Source organism: Cyprinus carpio, unplaced genomic scaffold (assembly GCF_018340385.1).
Source record: "Cyprinus carpio isolate SPL01 unplaced genomic scaffold, ASM1834038v1 S000006728, whole genome shotgun sequence".
NCBI lineage: Eukaryota > Metazoa > Chordata > Actinopteri > Cypriniformes > Cyprinidae > Cyprinus > Cyprinus carpio.
Genome location: NW_024879331.1, coordinates 242,250 through 251,452, shown reverse-complemented (window position 1 = coordinate 251,452; position 9,203 = coordinate 242,250). Strand labels below are relative to the sequence as shown.

Sequence of the window (9,203 nt, the reverse complement as noted above, 5' to 3'; positions counted from 1 at the left end):
AGAAATGGGAACACATGATGCCATGATACTCTATACTCTTCTATACTTTTCAAACAACATGTATGTATTGTCTAAAATATTTTTGGAATAAATTTAAAAAAAGTGAAAGACTTTAAAAAAAAAAACATTCAGCAAGAATGGATTAAGTTGATTAAAACGTACAGTTAATACATTTACACTGTTACAAAAAGGGAGTATTAACAGTTTCCCACAAAAATGTTAAACTGTTTTTAACATTGATAATAATAAGAAACAAATCAACAAACAAAAAAACATACTAAAATATCATATAACACTGCCGACTCACAATTCTGAGAAAAGAACTCAGCATTGTGACAAAAAACCTGCAATTCTGAATCCAAACATGAAACACAAACAATGAACACAAACATACTGAAGGACTAAGGCAAACTCATCATTCCCTCATTTCTCCCTGCAATAAATACACTGGGACACCTTCACAGTCCTGTGACAGCCACTCTGTGTCAATGCATATAACGACCTTGCTTTCTTGGAAATGTAATGAGATATTAGCTGAGTGGACAGGCTGAACATCTTCAGACCACTGGAGAAGCCCATTAAAGCAAATGAAGCATAGAAAAGGAAGTGATGGGTAACAGGAGGGGAGGTATAAAAAGCATAGAGGAAGTCTTTAAATCCACATTATGGGGCCCAGTTTGTTCACCCTGGGAGGTGGCGATAACAGGCCATATGCTGACACCACAGTTCAACAAAGATTTACAGTATTTTTTTTATGACCTATGCAAACGTTTGGGTGTCAGTAAGATTTTTGTTATGTTAAAAGAAGCGTCTTGTGCTCAGCAAAGGGTGGTTATATGGTTAACATATTGGTAAAAACAACAATATGGTGAAATATTATTACAAATTAACTTTTGTGTATTTTAATAAATTTTAAAAATGTTATATATATATAATTATATATATATATTTTTATATATATATATATATAATATTATTATTATATATATATATTGATTTTTTTTTTTTTTTTGTTTTTTTTTTTTTTTTTTTGAAGGATCAGGGGGCTACTGAAGACGGAGCAATGGCTGCTGAGAATTTTCAGTCTAATATGAAATCATTCCAATATTTTGGGGTGCTCACAAAAACATTTTTTATTATCAATGTTAAATAATTAATTTGTGGAATCGATGTGATACATGTTTTTCATTATTCTTTGATGATATATAGATACTTTTGATATTTAAATGAACATACATATACTGTATGCATGTTAAATGGTATTACCTCTGAATAGGTAATGCTTCAGAAATTAATAAGATGCATAATATAAAAATATTAGCTTAAAAAAAAACCTGGCCAAATATATATATTAGTTTGGTCACAGTGTATGTTTGTCAACTTGTATACACTTACATGTTATCAGCTATATGAAGATATAACATACTCAGATAAGAAAATGTACTCTGTTACTTACATAACCTCGGTTCCCTGAGATATGGGAATGAGCACTGCATCACAAGACGCTATGGGAAAAACTCCTTTTTTTAAATAAATGCTCCTCGATACTTCACTTGTACTGTGTCGCTAGACGCTATGGGGAACCAATACAATCCCGCCATGTCATGAAATAAGAACAACTAAAATGAACTGGCATTGAGCATAAAAGGCTCAAAGAGACCAATTTTATGCAGGGTGAACCCTGCAGGAGGCAAGAGGCTGAACTGAGGTCAGCCCAGTTTTGGATAATCATTCCAACGGTTTTGTACAGCCTCAGCACTACTGAAAGGGCCAAGAGCGTACCTGAAAAAACAGCAATGCCTGAAGTATTAGACCCACCTTAGGCAGGCGCGTATCTATTTAATGCAGATAGAATCCAAGCTTGTAAGGCCAGAATATCCAAGTTTTAGAACCTGGCGAAAGTGGACAGCGAGGCCCATTAGACGGCCACTGTACAAATATCTGCTATGGACACACCGCTAGACCACACCCAGGATGAGGCCACGCTTTGTGACCGGGGATCCTTTGGTGCGGCCACCAAAGCAAACAAAAAGTTGTTTCGACCACCAGAATGGGGCGAAACACTCTATGTAAATTTTTAGCGCCCTAACCGGGCAGAGAAAATTAAACTCCTGGTCCTCCTCAGAAGGAGGAAGTGCAGAGAGCGATTAATAAACCTGGGCTCTAAACGTGGTGTAGAGCCCTTAGGAACGTACACATGTCTTGGTTTTAGGACAACTTTGGAGTCCTTAGGCCCAAACTCAAGACAGGCAGGACTTACAGAGAGAGCCTGCAAGTCACCTACTCATTTAACCAATGCTAAAGCCAGTAGCCGAGCGTTTTTCAACGAAAGGGTTTTCAAGTCTGCAGACTGTAGTGGCTGAAATGGGCAGGTCCCACGCAGGGACCACAGGGGGCCAGGGCGGATTGAGCCTCCTGAATCCTCTCTGGAAACGGACAACTAAGTTGTTCTGGCCCACAGACTGTCCAAACATAAGAGCATGGGAAACTGCTATAGCTGCCACATAGTCCTTGAGCGTGAAAGGGGAGCAGCCCTGGTCCAACAGCTCTTGTAGGTAGTACAATAGTAGGTAGTGCAACTGGGTCGTCGCCACGGGTTGGTGCACCAGGCAGAAAAGACTGACCACTTAAGGTCATAGAGGCGTCTCATAGACGGCAACATGTGCTGCCCTCAATGAAAGCAGGTTGAGATGTGCCTACTCTAAGAGGCATTTTACCATCTCGAATAGGCATTCCGAGGTGAGCCAGCCTTGGAATTTTATATAGGACACCGGTGTCATGCTGTCTGAGCTGACTAGCATGTGGTGTCCCTTCAGGTACAGTAAGAAGGTATGAAGGGCTCAACATACTTTCATCATCTTGAGGCAGTTGATGTGTAGCCGGCCTTCTGCATCCGACCAGAAGCAGAAGTTCGGTTTGCCTTCGCACAGAGCTCCCCAACTCATTTTGGATGGATCCATCGAGACAACCTTCCTTCTGTCAATCAAGCCCTTAGTCACGTCCTGCTTGAACCACTGTGGGTTTTTTCAAGGGGCCAGAGCTGTTACATAGGCCTGGCTCATCAAGAGGAGGCAGTTATTTGTAGCCTCTTTCCTCAGTGTCCATCCACTGAGGAAGCGCAGAAGAAGAGGATGTGCAAAGGCAAGCCGAGTAGGGAGTGTGCCACGGACACAGAAAAGCTCGGCGTCGCTGGGATAGTAGAGGCCGACATCTCCTCCGCATCGGATGCTATATTAGAAGACATGTCATCTAATAGCTCATCCTCCATTACACCTAACGAGTCCACATTGCTCGCATCCGCCGAGAGACGTTTGTCTAAGTCCTAAAATAGGACGGGAGACGTGAGAATCCTCTCTGCTTGGCGAGAGCGAGGCATGCGGTATCTGTGCCAGGGTGAGCTTGCTCGTAGCCGAGTTGTTTAGTAGTCCCCTTGCCCTGCTGGTTTTTTCCTCCATTTTCCGGTACCTAGGAGGAAGAAAACAGGAGGGCATGAGGGGTGGAATTAATCTCTGAAAAGAAAGCGATCCGAGTGCGCAGAGAGGCGAGACTCATGTTCACCAGTCACGCAGTACAAACACTCCATCTCGGTCAGAGCGGCTTCTGCGTGGGGCTTGCCAAGACAGGAAATGCACTCTATGTGGCCGTCGTCAGCGTGCAGTGCAATCCTGACGGTGCGGCATTTGAAACAATGCTCTTTAGAATGCAAACATTTGTGAACCAATGGCTGTGCAGTTACACTGCGTGACTGTAAAGGCTTCAGTCCTCTGAGAAAAAGAAGTTTTTCCCATAGCATCTAGCGACGCAGTACGAGTGAAGTATCGAGAGGGAACTATATTATTGTTAATTTGATGACAATTTACATTTTTGGTGAAAATGATATAAAAAAAATAAATATGTATTAATCTAATATGGAAATAAAAAGCTTTCTAAAAAAAAAAAAAAAAAAATTAGCCAGCCAAGTTTGTTTCCTCTAATATCAAGTTATACCTACTGTAATCAGCCAAACAGAAAACTGTCACTAATTCTGTCAATCATCAAGCTTGGTTCCCTGAGCAGTCGCATGCCTGAGCAATCAGTGGAGAGAAGGGCCCTCTCACCGCCGTCCAAGCATTAACACACAGTTATAAAGTAACCTGTGGGGACAGTCACCATGGAAACTTGCCTCATTACGCCAAAACCAAGAAATATAAAGCGAGAGAGGGGGGCATGCACCTGCCATTTCACAACACAACTTTGCCAGAGTTTAATTTTGTACAGTTAAGTAGAACTAAGGGAAAATACTCTTTGTTTAGGATAAGTCAAAACTTAACCGAACAGTTTAAATGGATCGGATGCAAGTAGACATTTTTTGAAGAATACAAACCCTCATCTTCAATGTTACATATTCGACCAAATGTGAGGAGCCCTGGATACAACATTCAGATGGAGTGAAGAGTTAGGCCTGGATTGCACCTCGGAAAAAAGGTCAAGAAATGGAGTTTAATGCAGTTCCTTGAGGAACCTATTTTGATATTTAACTAACTTTGGCTGAGAGTATAAGTGCACTATGGGGAATAGCAGCTCCAGGCCAAGGATTTGCCAAGTTGCACCATCTCATTGTCAACCAATGGCAAATGAACCTTCTCTGTTTCCATCTTCATCATGGATGATCACTGCTGTTAAAGGTGCAGAGATGCAAGAGAAAGGGATTGTGGGACAGAGGAATACAAACCATCTGCTGCCTCTGACAGGAAGACACAAAATACCTAATTCTGTTAATTTAAAACAAGGTGAGTACTGTGATCATTAGACTTTATATTTGGCACTAATTATGAACAATTATTATTATATGAATATGTTGCACAGCACTACAGTTCATGCTTTTGCCTTTTGAAACTAGGACATCAATTTTAAACCCTTTTGAATTTCAGCAAAATAGAGCATCGACTATAAAGTCTACTTATGACATTGCTAACTGAATGTTCAGACAAAAGTATTACACAGTGCAAAAAAAGTCTTATAAGGTTGAAGTGTAAATTTCTTACATAATATCCCAGCCTAGTATGCAGAGACTATAAGGCTGAATTTAGGTTAGCATACTAGTATATTATTAGCATTTATAGGTAAGAGTAATATGGTAGTATGTTATTCTGAATTCATCCTGGGTGGGATAATCATTTTAATGTTTGACCAATGGCAGATGAGGGAAGTTTTCAGAAAACCTGTTTAAAAGTTAAATTTTTACAGTGCAGTTCCTTTTGGTGCTTAGTGGAGTACACTTTATACACTTAAGTTTTAACAATCTATTTTTTATCCTAACATTTTTTAAAACAACAGCATGTCCGTGAGCCTTGTTTTAAATGGTTATTTCATTCATGCTTGTGTTGTGAGTTGTGATGTCACCCACAGGATCTCAGAGTGTCTGTGATAAAACTTGTCACACCATTATTAAGTCTCACCCACCACAACCAGCAAAGGTCTGAACATACTGTATAGTTACTTTCAAGTCATTATTTTAATTTTGATTCTAATTACGTGCATTCAACTCACAGGAATGGCAATCAATGACCCTTGCCATAAGGGCTGAGGTGAATCCTGTCAAACATGCATGCGTGGCATACAAATCCACAGAATTTCAGGTCTTTCAATGTTCTTTCATTTTTGTTTGAAAGAATTAATTATTTTAAAGTTGTTTTTATAGCGGGTAAATCTGAGAGCAGCTAATATCTCACCTTTTAATGAACATCATACATTTTGTTTTTGTCAGGACAGGGAGTCGAGAAATGGGCCTGTCCACTGCTATTCCAATCCCATCCTGGGAGGGCACTGTGGCAGAAGCAAAACACTACAGGTATACAACTCTTTTCAGGGTGGACGTTTAAAATAAAAACATTCATTAAACCAAATATATTCAATTCAAATTCATTGACGGGATAGTGCTGTATGGTTTTAAGATATGAAAGGGATAATGTACAGCAGAGGTTCTCAACTCTGGCCCTCAAGATCCACTTTAATGCAGAGTTAAGCTCCAACCTTGATCACTGGATCTGTGACAACTCAGGAACGGAGAGTTTGTGATGGTGTTTCAAGACTAAAAGATGTAGATAAAGAGGGAGAAGACTGACAGCTGGTGAGCACTGAGCCTTGCCCCGTGGTCCCACTAGATCTGATTACAGTGTTCTTGGAGTGGAAAGTATGCTGGGGTGCATCCGTGTTACCTTCAACTCTGGGATCCATCATCAGGGTACAGGGGACCAGGAGTAGATCCCTTCTCCACACCCTGGAAATCCCAGTGCCGTCGACACTGAGAGAGAGCTTTACTTGCACGTTCTTAACCAACCTTTCCAGTCAATTTTAATTGTATAAATGCATCACTGAAACCATATCTCAGTCTCTCAATCTTTAAACCAAAGGTAGGACACTTTCTATTGAGGCTTCAAGAAGTGTCATGACAAGATTTTAGCAACTACTTAAAAATGGCACTTGGAATTACATTTACACACTGAGGCTATTTTTAGGGGGATCACTCAAGCGTTCTTGACCTTCGCAGGGACACATGAAAGGTCTCCTGCTGGCACAGACGATGCTCAGTCGCCAAGCAACCAAGAAGTGGCAAGCTCAGCAGAGGTGCTTTAGGGAAAGTCGAGGGAAACAGAAGAGGGTATACACCACTTATCGTGAGTCCTTCAGTTCAATCATTTTACCAATTTTTGAATTGCCCAAATGGTCCTTTCCATTTTGGTTAAGTACTTAACCTCACTGATGTCTTGTCTTATGTGACAGTGGAAGGAGATGTGATGGAAGGAAGACAGAGGGTTCGGCTTGTGTCCAGGCCAATGCAACAAAACATCTTCTGGGATGAGTCTGAAGGACGGCTTCTGGATGTAAGGGAGCTGCTGCAGCCAAGTCCACAGTTGACAGACCAAAACATGGGAGGACACATGAGTGACAAACCACTAATTGAAAATGGAATTCCGCCAGAGGTAAAAGACCAGAAATGTAGAGGTCTGGGGAAGGAATGTTGTCACAAGAACTCTCCAAGGAGTAGAACAGATCTGGACAGTGGTTTGACAGAAACTGTGCAAAGGCCTTGCAATGCAAACGTGAAGTTACCTTGGCATACTGAAAACGAGCATGGACATTACTCTGGTTTATCCAGGAAAATCTATCTACAGGAAGAATGGGAAATTAAAAAGAGGCCTTTGTTACAGGCAGACTCTGAAAAGCACAGTTAGTCTGAGAGGATGCGAGCACAAGTGTACATTAAATAATTTTTCAATCTAATTTGTACTGCATCTGTGGTATGTTGTCAATTACACAGAAACCATTAACTCATCCTTCAGTTCATAAATGAGAGGGAGATGTGATTACAGTAGTTATCTAGTACAACTACAACTTCTAACAAACAAGCAGGCCATACCTGTTTATAATTCCTGTGGAGTCTGCAGAATTCAGGTGCAAGTCAACAGTACTTTACAGATAAACTTTGATCCTTCCATTTCTTGCCAGGTGTAAACTGGAGCAATTTAATCTGGAAAAGTTCTTCCACAACAGTGAAAGCGTAATGTTAACTACCTGGGCTGCTGAAGAAAGGTTGCAACATCAATCCCGATTTTACAAATTTGCTTGTCCTGTGGTGATGCTAAAGCCTATTTGTGCATCTCGGGCTGCAGGGAAACACCCTGGATCATGCAGTCCATCGAAGGTCTAACAAACACTCACACATGAGCGGCAATTTCACCTGCAATTCACCTGTCCCGCATGTCTTTTAGATTGTGGAGAAATCTGAAGCACTCGACACAGAATGTCCTCCTGACTCAAACTACAATCTACTCAAAGACAATACTACAATCCCAAAAACCAGAATCCCTTATGTCACCAGATCATAATCCCCCTTGCAACCAAATGACAAACCCCCTGCAAAACCCATTTCCTCCCATTATTTTGTCCAATATAAAAAGGTGTTCCAATAACATGCAATGTTTATGATAATTTTCTATTCTGCGGGAATCTGTCTTTTTTAACTAGGCATAAATAAATAAATAAATAAATAAAATAAAATAGAAGAACTAAGCATCACTTGCTCACCAATGGATCCTCAGCCTAAAGTCAAATTTTCATTTTTGGGTGAACTATCAAAGTGTGAAATGAAGTGACGTGCAGCCAAGTATAGTGTACCATACTCACAATTTGTGCTCTGCATTTAACCCGTCCAAGAGTACACACACAGACACACTCAGAGCAGTGGGCAGCTATTTTTGCTGCAGAGCCCAGGGAACAGTTGGGGGTTCAGTGACTTGCTCAAGGGTCTCCCCTCAGTCATGCACTCCCCCCACCTACAATCCCTGCTGGTACAGAGACTCGAACCCATGACCTTTGGGTTACAAGTCCAAATCTCTAACCATTAGGCAACGACTGCCCAGTTTTACCCACCAGCCTAAAAATAGGGAGATTTGCACTTTTTCAATAAAACCATGAGGAAAAACAAAGAATGAAGTGACCTTTTATACATAAACTTAAAAATGGTATAAACCTCACACATGATGTGACTGTAAAACAGGATTGGATGTAGTCTGAGGAATATATAAAAAAAAAATTGTGTCATGTAAATTGGTCTTGTGCAATTATCATGTTAAAATAAACACTGTGGTGGTTTCGAGTACAGCTGCCTCCTCTTGACAACAAAATGAATTTTAACAGATTTAAATTAGTGTACTTATTCAAATTAAAACCCATGGATAATCAAGTACTACTGATGAGGTAAATAAATAAAACTACATCTGAGCACAGCTAATGTCAAACTTTGTCACTTTTGCTGCAATTACTTTTTTTTTTACTGGAGTAAGCAAGGTTTAAAAGTCAAATTTCTAATTTCTGCACTACTAGCAGCATCAAAACTAATTTTAAAAATGACGTTGCAAACAAGTTCCTGACAATTCCCTGGCTACCATTATGTAGCCAAATATGTATCTCTGCCTTAAAAAAATACCACTATGTTTGGCTTGGTTGCAACTAGTAGCACATATTTACATACTTAACCTTTAATCAATAAAATAAACCACATAATTAAAATTTTATGAAAAAGCAATACATTTAAAATGAAAAGTTATAAAAGTCCCCAGGTCTCCTTTCAGAAAGAACAAGCTACTACATTTGCTTAAAAATCAAATAATTTATTTATAATTTTTAAACCAGGTCTGTTGTCCACTTGAAAACAAATAAAC

The 9,203-nt window shown here is 40.0% G+C and overlaps 1 long non-coding RNA gene across 1 annotated transcript; it reads left to right on the top strand.

The window, feature by feature from the left end:
- Positions 1 to 4,834: 4,834 nt before the first annotated feature.
- On the top strand, positions 4,835 to 6,909 carry LOC109107271. Its single transcript, XR_006159767.1, has 4 exons — positions 4,835 to 5,456; positions 5,532 to 5,618; positions 5,747 to 6,656; positions 6,763 to 6,909. It is a non-coding gene; the product is annotated as an uncharacterized LOC109107271 (long non-coding RNA).
- Positions 6,910 to 9,203: the final 2,294 nt, after the last annotated feature.